This window comes from Phasianus colchicus, chromosome 1 (genome assembly GCF_987193195.1).
Source record: "Phasianus colchicus chromosome 1, bPhaCol1.hap1.1, whole genome shotgun sequence".
NCBI classification, from domain to species: Eukaryota; Metazoa; Chordata; class Aves; order Galliformes; family Phasianidae; genus Phasianus; species Phasianus colchicus.
Window position 1 is genome coordinate 47,535,208 of NC_143436.1, and position 15,892 is coordinate 47,551,099.

At 36.9% G+C, this 15,892-nt stretch overlaps 1 protein-coding gene across 6 annotated transcripts in view; it reads right to left on the reverse strand.

Annotated features, from left to right (window-relative positions):
* The window catches only part of ANKS1B (ankyrin repeat and sterile alpha motif domain containing 1B), a 409,696-nt gene that overhangs the window by 117,878 nt on the left and 275,926 nt on the right, over window positions 1-15,892 (reverse strand). Inside the window, exon 1 of one of the 6 annotated variants that reach the window (XM_090140285.1) lies at window positions 7,086-7,105. The exons of the other annotated variants lie outside the window; for them this stretch is intronic. The gene's annotated coding sequence lies outside the window, so the exon portion shown is untranslated. Of the gene's footprint in view, window positions 1-7,085; window positions 7,106-15,892 lie in introns of those variants that run through there. 6 annotated transcript variants of the gene reach the window in all.

Consider the following 15,892-nt stretch of genomic DNA (forward strand, 5'->3'; position numbering starts at 1 on the left):
GTATGAAACTGAAAAATGTCATTTGTATATCACTCTAACAACATATTAAAAAAAAAAAAACCTATATACCTTATTATGTAATATATAAGATATGCATAATAAAACACTAAACATACACAATATGAAATCTGCTTTCCAAATAAAGCACAGTGTTTACTTGTCGATGATCTTTAAGTCCACAGGACATCTGAAGAAACAACTCTGTAGTCTACTGAGAGCATTTGAAAATTCTCTGTATATCTGGTCCCCAGCCATCACCTCTGTGTAAGTATCTTTCTGATGTGTAAACACCATAAAATCTACCATATGAAATAAGTGCAGTTCTGTAATTTGGATACAAGTAACTTCTTTCACCATAGAAACAATAAATTTTTTTTGTGAAAGAGGGAAGCATGAAGCAAGGTGATCTTTCAAAATAAGTTCTGGAATCATACTGCTCAACATCTGTATCAGGGAAGAGTTTCATTTATCACTGTATGGAGCAGGATGAAATTTCAAAATGTCACGGACCTTTTCATTTACTAATTAATGTTAAAGGATCAATTATACCTAATCAGCTGGAAATTCTAGTGTCTTTTCCCCAGTACAGAGAGGGCAAATATTAGCTATGCATGACTATTTAATGTAGGGCCTAAAAAACTGGAATCCATCTTTTTTATGACCAGTGCAGACATATTTTGACTTATCAGTGTCCCTGCCTGCATTAAAATGATCTGTGGTTGTTTTATCAATATTAAAATGGCTGATCATATGCTGATGCAACTGTATAGAAAGTAGGTTGCCATATGGCAATGGTTCTATACTTTCAACACCTCGAAATACATAATCAGAGCCCAGGATACAATGTCATTTAGATTTCCAGGCAGTTGAACTGCCTGGATACTCTGAAGTGTCCAAAACCAGTCTTAACCCATTAGCTGAAGCCACTTCAGAAAAATATCATGTAGAAGTAGTGACTGGTCTCATCTCCATTTTCCTTTGATGGATAAAGGTTCTGACAATGTTCCATAACTTTCACTGTCATTAGTCACCATGACTGCTGATCTAGTCACAGCAAAGTACTCATATGCATTGCACTGTTACTCACCAATGTTCTCACCTGCTATTCAACATCATTTTGAAATTTGTTTAGAAATAATTTGAATCCTAGTTAAAGGGAAAAGTGATGTTTGAATGTCATTTCAGGAATTTTATTCAGTAGTTATAACAGTATTCACCAGGGCAAAATCCCTTAATGGGTCACTATCTGTCCAGAGTAGTGTGTGATTATCACAGAATGGCTTTAGTTGGAAGGACCTTAAAGCCCATTCAGTTCCAACATCTCTGCCGTGGGCAGGGCTGCCACCCACCAGATCAGGGTGCTCAGGGCCCCATCCAACCTGGCCTTGAATATGTCCAGGGATGGGGAATCCATATCTTCTCTGGGACGTGTGAGTGCTTTGCTCATTAAGGCACTCTTTAAGAGATACCACCTTTCTAACATAATTTCTAGGGAGAGAAGGAGAAACACCTGGAGAAGTTGAAACTTGGTAAAACCAGTACATAAAAAACACAAAAACTCACCTTGCTGAACTTACCCTAAGTAAATTGTTGCTGATTTTAAGTGTTTTTGTACACATCTAAATGTTTTCCACATGAAACTTGATTTATCTTTAATAATGAAAAAAGTCATGTCCCACACTAGACGTTGCTTTATTTTATTACTGATTAAAAAATATGCAGACTGGCTTTTGATCCAAGAAAAGACACATTATTTTATTTGCTGAATAATAAGTGGAAAGTGAAAAAAAAAATACTTTTAATAGCTAAAATATATTTGAAACGTGTTTTGCCAGTTACAGTAGAATTGCAAAAACAAGTGATCTAGCTGTCGAGGTATACAGTATTTGTCAATAACTGCCTTAGAGAAAAAATGGAGTTAAAAAATAATCTTCTCTCAGGGGAAAAAATACCAATTAATTATCTACTAGTTTTGAGATTTTCCACCTTCTGATCCTACCTATCATTCATTTTCCTCTGCATTGTTCTTTTTAATTTTCCCTTAGTCATTTTTAATCTGTTTACTATTACATTTTCTTTTTTTATGTTCATCCTTACTTCTGTTTCTCTCTCATAACTGATTCCAACTGCCTATGTATTTCTTCAACCATTTTTGGTCATTTTGTTCATTCTTTCAAAGCTCACATTCCATCACCAGATAAGCATACCAGTTCTCATTGCAAACTTCCTTGCAGCCCTGCCAGCATTCTTCAAGCCATTTTTGGAAACATCAGCTCTACAGACATGAGAATTATTGTGCCTTTGAGTACACAATGTTTTTACCAACATCACTAAAAATTTGTGACAAATATAGAAGCTAGAATGGCAGCCATGAAATACATTTCACAGCCACTCCAGAGTCATTCAATGGCAGTATTAACAACTTGATATTAACAGCTTGTGTCAGCTTTGAAGGTTTTCAGATCTGAAAAGGAAGCAGAGGCTCTGTATGATCCTCCTAATTCCCCAATCTGTCTAGCAACAAGTAAATGTAAATGTATGACCCAAAAGCAGTTTGCCCTTCCTTAGTAATCAAAAATTGAATATGCTCATCACTGTAGATAAAATATCACCATTTAACACTGTATTACACAGCTGATACCATTGAAGCTCTAAAAAGGACAGTACTGAAGTGCATCAGAATTATTAGGGATTGACACTACTGTAGTATCACAGTAACCACAACATGAACCTTGTTCTGGGTTCTGTACATGATGCAATGGTCTCGTACTGTTCATCTGCCTCCAGTTGCTTGGTCTCCCTATTGCTATTTCTTCTGAAAGCTGTGTAGTGTGTAGTAACTACTCAGTTTCCCCGCAGTGAGGATGTAAAATGCCTGAAAGATGACATCCCCCAAGTTTGCAGCACTGTCCCCAGTCATAAATGCTGAATCAGACAATAGCTGTCAGCTGGTGTCCTAAAAGCCCAAGACAAATTGGTAACGGGCATTTATAGGCCAGTATCGCAGGAAAGGTGTTTAGGAAGAACTCACATCACAGCTTACTAACAGAGTTAACTACAGCCTTTGCTTTGTGGCACAGCTCCCTCAGGATGGTAGTTCATGAGATCAGACTGATTGGACAGTAGGAGAAGGAGAGAGAGCAAAACCCCACCTATAGCTCCTGCAGCCTTGGAGACCCCCTGTCCAAAGATTTAATAGAACAACAATAAATCAAGGCTACAACGATTCATTTTTATAATCATCATTATGAAGACAGTATCAAATTATATACTTATTTATGGATTTGGTGACACCCTTCTAAGATACTCCATTTTCCACAATTCTGTGTCTTATCAGAATATCTTGCTATGAATCCTAGGAAAGGAAATGGAAGAGGGAATAACACTCTAACACTGAGCAACACTCTTTCATAAGTAGCTGCAATGTCAGTGCCTAAACAATGGAATATCAGATCAAGGTTTTACTACGGATGTTTTGTTGGACTTCACATCAACTCTCACTGCCACTTCCCTCCACTCAAACTTTATTTTTTGCTTATCTATTTTTCCTTTTCACTCTTGTTCCTGTGTTTTTCAGCATATTGCTATTCTTCCGTCAGCTTCTAGAGTGACAGCAAAAGCAAAGGTTCCCTTTGGCAAAGAGATAGCAATAAAAACCTTCATCAGCCTCATGACATTGCAACCTTGCAATCAAGTGCACCTTCAGAAATCTGGGGTGGGTTAGCTCACCCAAGAGAAAAAAACATGCTCAATTGCATACCTGACAGTATTTCTGCTTATTTCTGTGCTTTTTGGTAATTTTTTCCCAGTAAAATTGTACATCTCTGAAAGAATGAGAATGATGTTTCTCTCATGAATATAAGAGGAAAAAGCTCTTCCGTTCCCTTCTGATGAGCATTTTTACCAAGCTTGGAGTTTTATTCAACTTTGTTTCTTTTCTCATATGTCCCTACAATTATGCAATAATGATTTATGATTTCTTTTCTTGCCAGTCCAGTCTCCGAGGAACAACACCTTTCAAACTTCTCATTTTCAAAACTTCACTGTAATCTATCAGTGCAAAGAAGTTTAAATGTAACCTTGCAATGTGAATCCATCAAAATTACTGCCACCTCAAATAAAAGGAAATGACAGAACATTCAGAGTACTTATAAAATAATTTCAGGTATATTTTTGGATTCCTCTGGGAAAAAATGGCACTACAGTACCTAAAAATACTGCTTCTTACCCTGAGGCCGGCTAACTGTTGCAAATGGGAGACTTTTACTTTGAGAAGGATTTTGAATTTTTGCCACAAATGTATTGAATAATTCTGAGTCTTATTTGAAGGGAATTGGAGGGAAAAACAGGAAGGAATAACATAAACAGTCCAACCGAGTAGAAGAAATCCTAAAATGAGAAAAGGAAATGTACACCATCTGGATGAGAAGTTTCTAAACATAGAATATTAGGTTATATGGTTCATGATTAAGATCTGGCAAAAGCCTTCTTTTCTCTGGCAGAACAGACAGTATCTTGACTCTTGAATAATATTCATGATATTGCTGCAGAACAGAGAAGCATATTAGCTTCGAGGGATATGAAGTTCTGGATCCCCTGGGAAGAGGCCAATATCTTGTTTGAGTTGAATACATTTCACAGATGAAGAGGAGGAAGAGAGAAAAAGATCTTGCCTATTTACTCTGGATGTTATCAAATTTGGCACTGCTCCTTACAACAGACTGACATCTCAGGGCTAGCAAATGTCAGTAGTAGTTTTATTTCTTTGGCTGAAAGGACATGACAATCTGAGTCTGTCCCATAACTCATGCAAATTTGTAACTAATCAACATCTATTGCCCAAACTGGAGCAATGAAAAAACTGCTTGAAACATGTTAACAAAAAAATAAAAACTTAGGACTGATTTTTATAGTTGTGTTCTGTAGGCAGATGCTCCTTATTAGTGAAATTATGGAAGATAATCTTTAAAAATCTTCCGGTTGTCATAAGAGGCTTGAGAGTGACTACACCAGAGCAATCATTTTTCCAGGCACTACATCTACAAAAAAAAAAAAAAAAAGACTTGACTAGACTAGACTAGACTAGAACAAGGAACAGGTAATATCAATCAGAATCATGTATGAAAAAGAGAAAAAAATATGTAATTGGCTATCGTCAATTTTTTATCTGAGAATTTTCAGTAGTGTCTCTGCAGCACAGTTTAGCACACTGTGGTTTGGTGATTAGCAGCATAATAATTACACCAGAGGGGAGATGCACCCTGTCCAACACACACAACTTTTTGATAGGACAAATTAAAGAAAGCAGAGTGCAATAACACAGCTATATTGCTTCTTGCTAAGTAAGTTGATTGCCACTGTTTCTTGTAAATGCTAAAGAAATTAGGTCTTCACAAATATATCTACATAGAGTACTACAACTGCCTCGAAAACTATGCTCCATGTTTAGCTGTTACACTGAGTAATCAAGGAACAGAAGTATTGAACTTAAGACAATATATGTATTTTTCTAATTGTTCAACTTTTATAAAAACTTTCGCTAAATACATTGATTGTTTTCTTCTAATTTTGAGATCGTTATCATTTCAGAAATAAAAGCATCAAAGATAAAACAGTCTTACAGTTCTGCTTTCTCATTCTTAGTTGCTTATGATGGTAATATTTTCAGTTAAATGAATTTCAGTGTCCACGTGTATGACTGAACATGAACATAAAGTTGACAGAAACATGCACGTGAATCTGTTTATCTTTCCAATACTTCAGTATGCATGCAGGAATTTTCAGACCGTGCATCTGATTAAGAATTGGTTACATGAATTAAAAGAGATGGTTGGATAGATTAAATAGCATAACTGTTAAATAAAATTTGATGAAAACATTTTAGGAAGATTTCATGAGCAGATAATTGTATGTTGGCCTATTAATGTCTGCAACGTTTTCTTCAGTCAGAATATTTTTCCTCTTGAGATGTGCTGCAGTATTCTGATTTGCTGCAGACCAGTTGGGTGCAGGAGGTCTGGAAGACTGCAGAAAGTCATTTTTCACTGAAGGCCTTGAGCTTGAGTTGATTTAGCAGAGAGTGAAGAGAATGAAGGTAAAATGAGCTAAAATAGCTAGAAAAGTAGATTCTAGTATTTGAATGCAGAAATGTGCATAATGCAGCTGTGGCAATTAAATGGGTGTTCCATAATCTTCACTTGACTCACAAGCCTCTTGGAATATAACATTTTAAAATTCTGCAGATCTGCCTTCTTGCACTACATACGTGAATAAGCACTGTATAATAATGTGCTATCTCCAGATTAGTGGATACAACATGACTAAGCGTGCTATTTTAATCACCTTTGCAATGATGATTACTCTACTGCAAGACTCTTTTGAGAATCTTTAATCTAAGCCTAGTCATTCATCTCAATTTCTTCCTTGTCACAATCCACCCAGATGCTGTCTAACGTGACCTTTCTACTCTTATTTCACTGTTCCGTTTGCCATAAGATTATTTTCAATCTATATGCTCCTTCATAACAAATTTGCCTTTTCTCTCTCTTTATCTAGACTGAAAAAGAGAGTGGTTATCTTCATATCTATGATAATCTGTCTAAAGTAGTACAGTGAAAAGGACTGCACAGGAAATACTTTCATGTCATTTAATTCTGCTTCTTCAGTCTGTTCAGTCTGTTCCACCTTTTATTTTTTTCTTTTTTAAAGAGGAAAGAAGCAGACACAGAGTATTTTTATACAAGGCCAGGGATATCTGATGAAACTGCCTTATTTGTTAAAGGGGTGCCAGCAGGACACTGTCTCTGTAAATACAGTTGCTGAAGGAATAACCTTTATTTTATGCTGCCAAATTTGTGCACTGATAAATAACAATGATCTTTAGCTATTGTCTGAGGGTATGAAACTCATACATGAAGACAAATTGCAAAACCTGTGTTTATTTGGTGCCATTTAGTTTGCTGCATATTCACTACTTTATTTTTATCTAATGCAGTAAAATAATGATGATCACAAGCTAGTGATCTCAAAGGGCCTCAGGTAAGCCAGCAATATCCTTGTATAAGAATTATGTTAAAGGGGCTTACCCAAAATTCAAATGGAAGGCTGTGTGTTATCTTCTGTTCTTTACAGAAAGTGTAGAAGAGGTGATGGACCAATAACTCCTACATATCTGAGAGCTCCCATCCTGCTATGCTCCAACAGATGGCAGGGCTTCCGGGAATTTCTAGGTTTTTTTCTGCTGGGATCCTATGTAAGGTATGGTTGTCCCTCTGCGTGAAAAAAAGGCAGAAGAACAAGCCATCATAAAACATAAGGGATATCCTTGTGTTTATTCTGTTAGATGAATTCACAACGTACAAGAAGGAGAAAGCTGTAATTACTCTTTTTGGTTGCTAGATAGTGTTGCTAAATTTTAAGCACATCTTTACAAAGGGTGTAATATAAAATCTTGTCATGTTCTAAAGACAGTATTTGTTGTCAGAGCATTAGTTCATCTAAATGTTGGAACTGCTCTGAAAAAATACCATTCATTTAATTGTGCCTATTGTTTATTCAGTACAATAATTTAGTGGGTACAACTTCATAGCTTTGTGTCAGGTTGCTAGAAGGAGCATCTGCCAACTACTGGAAATGAAAATCAGACAATTTAAATGTACAAACATGGAAACTTTGGCCATCCTCTGCTCTCAATTACTTTAAAGTATTTCCACAATAACTATTCAGGAAGTGAGTAGCTACTTTGAAATGAGAAAACACAACTGAAAGCAGTATTTGGGTTATAAGTTTTGGAAATATATTGTTATTTTCTGCCTGAGAGTACAGAGGTGAATGAAAATGGCAGTTAAGATACACCAACATCAGTAAACTTAATTTTACTAACCATATTGCTGACAAAAGTCGCCCTAGAAATGCTACTTGAAAAGAGTCTTTATATTTGGCAATTAAGACATGAAGAAATCTGTTGAAGGAAAGTTACACAGTACTGAATTGAGTTGAATAAATTCAGTAGAACACTTACAGCTTGCTGTAAAATATATGTAATTTTCCTCTGGCTATGCTAGTGTATACTTATTTTTAGTTATCACACAGCACAAAAACTCAGAGTAGAAATCATAGAGTATATTCAATTTGTATATTCAATTCAAATGCTTCCAAGTTTCAAATCTGTAAAGAATTGAAGCATATTCTGAGTTTTGCATGTGAATAATCCTACAGAAGTCTTTCTTATAGATTTAAGTACTTACAGTTAAAATACATTATATGAAATGCAATGCTGGATGTGACTCTAATGACATCAGGAGATTATGTGGATGAACACATTCTCATACATAACTTTCTTTTTAAATTATAGTAAGCACTACAATGCTGTGGAGTATGAGGTCAATAGCTTTTGTTTGCTTCTGTATCTTCCACAAATTATTAGAGGTAAAGGGTAGGTCAACCAAAATGTAATAAAGTATTACACTATTAGAGAGTATGTGAATTAGGTGAGCAGGCCAAAAGTGACTATTTTAATTCAGCATGACGTATCAGCAAAACAGAACAGCTGCCTTGGGGTATTAGCAGCTCAGAGCTTTAATTTTTCATCACTGTATATAATTACTCATATGTCAGAAAGACACTTTTGATTTAGTTATAGAACTTCCAGTATGAGAATCATATACTCATCTTAATTCTATCCTAAAAGCATTAGTTCAAGCACCAGTACCATTAAGGGAATAAGAAAACTGCCAATGCAAAACCAGCTAGTATGCAATGCAATGCTGTTTATATAAAAAAAAACACAGCACAAAATACTTCAGCTTACAAATGACCTGTTCTAAATCACTCCTCCACCAGTTTTCAGCATTCAAATACTCCAATTCTAAAGTTACTCCAAATAAAGCCCTGCTTTCATGGGAATTCAAAGAAAATTCAGGTACGTATGTCAAAGTATATCTGAAATGGCCAGTTGATGAGAGAGGTATTTGATTGATCTTCCAGAAATATTTACTTGCAAAAATTGTGTCTCTACATTGGCAATGTTTGGACTCATTCCGAGTATAATTTTGTGTTCCTCTTCAGACAAAGAAGTCACATAACAGTACAGATCACAAAAAAGAAGCTTTAAAAATGAGTATTGCGGAGTAAGAACACAACAATTTTGAACTTGCAAATGCGACTAGTAATAAAAAACTGTAAGCTTCTTTTAAGCAATCTTGGAATAGCAAAATACTGTATGACTCATACACCCAATCAAAGCTTTTTAAAACAACTTAGATGTTGAATTTCAAATATTTGCAATTGTGAACAATATATACACTAAAACTTAGTCAGGGAAATTATCTCATGAATACATTTAGGAAAATTATAAGATCTTCATGACAGAATCACATGAAGAAACATGGCTAAAAGTAAGTGAATCTATTATTCACTAGGAATTATTTCAAAATCTTTAGTCATCACCAATATGAGTGAAGGAAGAATAAAATTACTTTTAAGCAAGAATAGTATGCTACACGGTAGTCAATGAACACACCCTTCCTCACAATTGCATTACTTACATTTTAGAGATGACAGAACACAGTCTTTTTTTACAGTTTACCATTTTTATTATAATTTTTGAAAGAGCTCAGCTTTGTTACAACTGCTGTAATAATGCTCTATGACATACAGTACAAGCAGAAGAAAACAAGCTTTGTGCCAAAAAGTTTATTGTATGTATGTTTTTGTTTTTAGCTCTCCATCAATTTCATGCAAAAAAATAAAAATAAAATGACGGAGTGATTATCAGCATGTAATCAATATGCACTATGTGGATAAACATTAGGGTCATGGATCTCTATGGAAACGAAGCAGCGAAATAAATGCTTAATTTGTTCAATTTCACAATGTACAGAGAAATTACTTGCAACCTTTGAAACTGTTAACTTAGCATTAGGCTAAATCATGCTAACTGTATCCAAACTGAAACCGAAGCCCAAGCAGATGTACATAACTCCATCAAAAGGCTTCAGACCTGCAGTCAGTGAAGCAGTCTGGGCATGGATCACTTAACCCCTACTAAAACTGATTGCTTGCTGTAGATAGAAAGAAAACCTGAGTGAGAAAAGTAACAGTTAATTTGGAAATTTGCTAGTATTTCCACACCTTATAAAAAATGAATGGTTAATGTGGCTTTGAGACGGAGCTGTGAATTGCCTCCAAAAAAAATCTACTAAAGATGTGCTCCAGAGGAAGCATGAAGATTGTTCCAAGAGCCAGGATGTCAGTTTGAACTTTGGGAATGACAGCACTCTCTCAGGCTTTTTAATGTTTTCTGCCTCTGCTCAAGAAAATGTGAGAAGACAGCTCTCTCTCAAGTCTACAGAGGCCTCTTATATACAATTGCAAGGTGGTACAGCTGGAATAGCAGGTATTAAAAACAATTTATTTGAGTAATTTTTACTTCAGTGCTTGCAATTTTAAAATTCATGTGCAAAATTCAAGTAGATGACTCTGAGGTTGGCCTGAAAGACAGCAATGAAGGAAGAAGAATAGACATGGTTTCGGGTACCTCATACAGACAGAACACTTTTGGAGTGGACAGAAAAAGTGAGAGAAATGGAGAGCACAGTGCTATGCACTTCAAAGATGACGCTTATTAACTGATCAATTTTTTGGTATTAAAATTGATTATAGTTGTTGCAAAATCTGAAAACTCTCAGGACTTCTATAATTCATTGCTGCCCTGTAATTCAGTGTCATGATTCACCACTGCACATAAACCACAACATGAACATTTGCCAGTAGATGACTTCCACTCATTCACATCTACTTCTCCAAAGGAAGATGGAAGGATAATGTGAAAGACAAGCAAGCAGCCCATAGAAATAAAGGAATAGTTTCAGAAGAAAAACCATAGGTTTTGCTAACAGCAAAGCTGTGCTTCCCTTTTCATGTTTTGTTACAGTTCTTATGCCATAACTCAGCAAGCACAGGCTTGCTCCTAGCTAAATGAGGTTACTAAGAACTGGAAGTTTAGGATATTCTGAAAGACTTTTATTCCCTCAACAAAGGCCAGCCGCAGTACGCTGGATACATGACGAACAGGAAGGCAGTTAACACTGCAGAGTGAGGAGACAAAAACAGGTACCATTCTTTAGGATTTATAAAAAACAAGGTGTAATAAAGCAACTAGGCATATGAAAGTGTCTTAAAATAGAGACACTTCTGTTTGAATGATAGCAGGGAAGAAAGAAGTTTGTTGCTTGTATTTTTGTTTTAATAAGAGAAGCCAATAAGGGAGTGGTACGGGGACTTCAAAGACTGCCTTCCAAAGATACACCAGGAGTTTTTCAGAGCAGAACCAGGATACTCTTGGAATTTTGCATGTTGCAGAAGGGATTGTTATGCATGTCATTTTTGCACACCTTATTGGACAACAGACACTTAAAATTTAAAGAAAATATTGTTTCTGGCTTTTGCTTTTATTCTACCACTTTTCTAGGGGATAGGAGTGTACTGCTTTCCTGCTAATTCAGTTTTGATGTACAGCACACCTGACAGGGGACACTGACACTACAAGCATAGTGACAGTTTGGCTATGAAAGTGGCTGTGTCTTCATTCGTTAGACAACTGGTGCAGGAGATTATTTTATCTTTCTAACTTGCTTTCTTCTGCACAATTCCTTTTTGTTGCTGTTTTTCAGTTGTTGCTTTTTAAAATGCTGAGCATAGCATCTTCATGGAAAGTGAATGGGTTTCATATCCTGTTCTTGCTTACTATCTTTCCCTTACTTGTTCTTTTGGAATTCTGCTACCTTCATGACTTCTTGCACAAAAGGGGGAAGACATCATCCTTTGGTCTTCTGTTCTTCCATAAGTTCCGTGGTTGTGCAGCTGACCTCTCTGGCTTCCTTCTGTTGCTTTAAGACCAAATGCAGCGTCTTCTCACTTTGAACAGCAACATCTTGATAAGAAATCAAAGGTATGAGGGAGTTAAAAGCAATATTCAGCATAGTGCATTTCTCATAAAGTATTAGATATGCAATATATGAAAGATCAATTGGCAGTGAAGCAACACTGATTCAGATTCTCTGAGGACCTAATAAATAATATTGATAAGTCACTTTATTGGGAATACTCCTTGTTAAAGGACCAAATGTTAAGTCAGGCCACAGCAGTAGATACTGCAAGTTGGCATACTCCTAATCCAGGAGGTCCTGTTTACATTGGTTAGCTTTAATTATCTGGACGACCTTTCGGCCATGCAAGCTTTAAGTTTCAGTACTAGCAAATTCAAGAAATAAAAGTCAAACTTACTAAACCAACACAGTGAAAAAAATCATGATAGTATGTAGCAACTTAGCAACTACAGAAAAAAGGTTGGGCAGCTATTCTGGTGCCATCATCTGAGCACCTTTTTTGACCACTAATAGTAATTACTAGACAGGCCACGAATTAGGCTTGTTATTTAAGTTTATTGTTTCTTCTCAGGAACACTCACATTCTGCAAGGTATGTATCATTTGATGACAGTTAACAATGAAATTCAATATTAATTCTGGGGGACGGTATACCTGTTCTGTCCGAACAGCATATTGAAAAATAAGGCAGCTTCTTAAAGTGAAATGTAAAACTACAAAAACGATTGCAAAGGATGTTGTGATTAACCTATGCAGGCTTGAGATATTAATGAAAAAATGCATTCTGTTCCAGATGCTGCCTGTTAGAAAATATGACTTCTGTTCCCACAAAAACACACACCCATAAGAGCCATGATATTAAAAAGCAAAATACCTTTTCTGGTAGCTTCATTACTTTTGATAGCCCTCTGTTTCACTTCTTACAGTGAGCTCTCATGCAGGTCCGGAGAGATGTTTTCCCTTCCAGAACAGGTGTTCTCTTTTTCTTGATCACTTTTTGATTGCTTTCTGTAATACTTGCCTTCCCTTCATTACATAGTGGAGTGTTCTTTGATGGTGTTCAGTAACATGGTAGACTCTGCAAATGCAAGAAACTATGCAATCTGTTCAAAAAAATTTGAGATGAGGCAAACGTATCACCCTACCGCAGAGATTCATTTGTCCAAACTGAGACATATAGGACTTAGTATTTCTTTACTTTATATTCATGCTTGTTGTGACCAACATCCAAATGATAGCTGCTGAATGCTTTGGAGTAATCAGAATTAGAGGCTTTGAGTGTTTCTTAATGTTCTTCTGTAATGCTAAATGCAGTGCATTTTCTGATTGAGGATTTTCATAAAGCAACCCTACATATTCACTACTGACACGTACAGAAGTCTTGTAGTCCAAGTGAAACAAGCCTGCCTATAAATACTGATGCTATACAGGTGGCACAACCAACTAAGTAAAGAGTGCACTACACCACAAAGGTCATTCTTCCTGGCTCAGGAATGTCCTGTTGCTATAAGGCATCCAGGTGGGAAAAGTCATATCTTCACTTACCTACTTCTGCGGCACAGGAGAGTGAACAGAGTATGAACAGAAACTAAAGGCTGAGGCTAAAGCTTCATATTTTTTAGTGTTTTTCTCCAAGCACTTCTGGGAAAACAGTTCTTTTTGTGAAGCGGGGAAAGAAAGAATTATAGTTCTCATAAAAACAAATACGGACTGCTTCAAATCTAATTCACCCATTGCACCCAAGAGAAAAAGATCAGAGATCTAAAATTGATAGGTTGTTGCATATAAATTCAAATATTTATTTATTTATTTCTGTCAAATGTGATTTGTAACTGTGGGTCAGAGCATTTTATATTCTACATACAAAACGAGATTACTTGGCCAGTTTGCTCAGAAGTTTTCATAACAAAAATGCAGTAAGACCACATGAAAGAGAATGAGGCATAAGCTCTTCTTTTACAAGCCAAACCAGATATCAATTTTCGTCAGTGCTCCCATCAACTTGCATTATGAAGAAAGAGAGAGGAGCAGACAACCAACCCACTGAGTGAAACTACATCAAAACTGCCTTGTGGATCAAAGAGTAATGCCCATTAGAGTGCTTGAAGCCTGCTGAGAAAAGCTACTCACTCAAGAAAGGATACCTCTGTTTATGGCTAAACTGCCAAAACTGTTTACGGTGAAACAGCCAGGGAGTAAGCCCAGGCACCACGCTGCTGATATTCCACATGGATTAACTGATAGCCTTCTCCTTGAGATGGACAATTATCACCCCAAGAGGCACAGTTCACAATGCCAGGGACATTCTCATTTCAACATGATAACCTGTTTTTCTAGGATGAAATTCTGGATGAACAGGTAAAAGTCTAGTCATATCACTTCGTTTCAGAGGACTGACCCTAACGATGTTTAGTTAGCAATCTAACTCAGTCTCTTTATCACTAGTGGTCTCTAAATCTCCCTTAAAATAATAGATGTAGCTTGCTCTGAAAGTAATGCCTCCTATTTATTTTAAGAACACTATTTGATAGAGCAAATCTCTGCTACAAAACATTATTTTTCAACATAGTCACCACTGTTAGCTATGCATTTGGGAGTTACCCTCTTTTCCAAGGTAACTAGCATAAGGACAAGAGGCTTTAAATTGCACCAGGGGAGGTCCAGGTTCTGATATCAGAAAGAATTTATTGTCTGAAAGAGTGGTGCTGCATTGGAACAGGTTGCCTGGGGAGGTGGTGGAGTCACCATCCCTGGAGATGTTCAAGAACTGTGTGGATACGGCACGGAAGAACATGGTTAGTGGGCATGGTGGGGTTGATGGTTGGACTAGATGATCTTAGAAGTTTTTTCCAACCTTAATGATTCTATGATTCTATGATTTTTGCCAGTAATGAAGAAGAGCCTGTGTGCTGCACTTGTAAAAATTTGCACCAGTGGAGGTGACCCACTGTTTCACAGCTGCTATGATGGTTTCATTGCCAGGAGAATGTCACTCACACAGTCCATCTTTCACCAGCCAGAACAGATGGAATTCAGAAGGCACCAAATAATGATTATGAAATGGGAATGGTTGGACAGTTCAGCCAAGCTTAGTGATGTGCTCCAAGGCCTTCAAACTGGTGTGAGGTCTGGCGTTACCATGCTTCAAAAAAAGGCTGTCTTCTTCTCAAACCTGACTTCCTCTTAGTAGGCATTGTGATGTATTAGTCAGAGTGGATGGTTTGTCCAGGTCCCAGAAAATCCAGAAGGATCTCTCCTTTCCTATTCCAAAAGACAGCACACATGACTTTATTTGCTAAGGGCTGTGTCGAACCTTTTCTTCAATGGGGAATCACGTTTGCCATTCCACGGGTTTTCTGATTTGACTCCAGCCTGTAATGGTGACACCACGACTCATAACTGGTAATGGTGTAATCCAGGAAATTCACCTTCAGCTTCATCTTGATTCAGTAGGTCCTGAGAAACTGCATATATTGTTCTTTCATTTGCTGTGTGAGTCTCTGGGGGACCCACCTGGTGCAAACTTTGTGAAATTCCAACACTGCCACCATCATTTCTAACACTCTGAAGAAGATTTTTAGCTCTGACACAGTTCCCATGCCATAATCTGCTGATTCAGATAAATGAACTGATTAAGATACTCTTCATTTTGTGGTGTTAAAGCTGTGTATGGTTGTCCAGAATATGGTTTGTCCTTCAAGTGGCTTCAGCAGTCACCACTGCTGAAACACGTCACCCATCGCCTCGCTATGCTCACATCCACTGTTTGGTCTCCATAAGTGTTCAGCAAGCATCAGTGAATGTGAGTGGGTGCAACCTTTTCCACACGAAGGAATTCAGTGATACACCTTTGCTTCATACACACTTCTATGTCAGACACTGCTTTGTCAGACTGCCCCTCTGCTGCCATCTCTCGCACAGCAACAAGATGTAATGGAATACTGTCATGAAGGTTCAACCTCTACAGCCATACCACCACCATCTGCCTCTGATGTCACAGGCTAA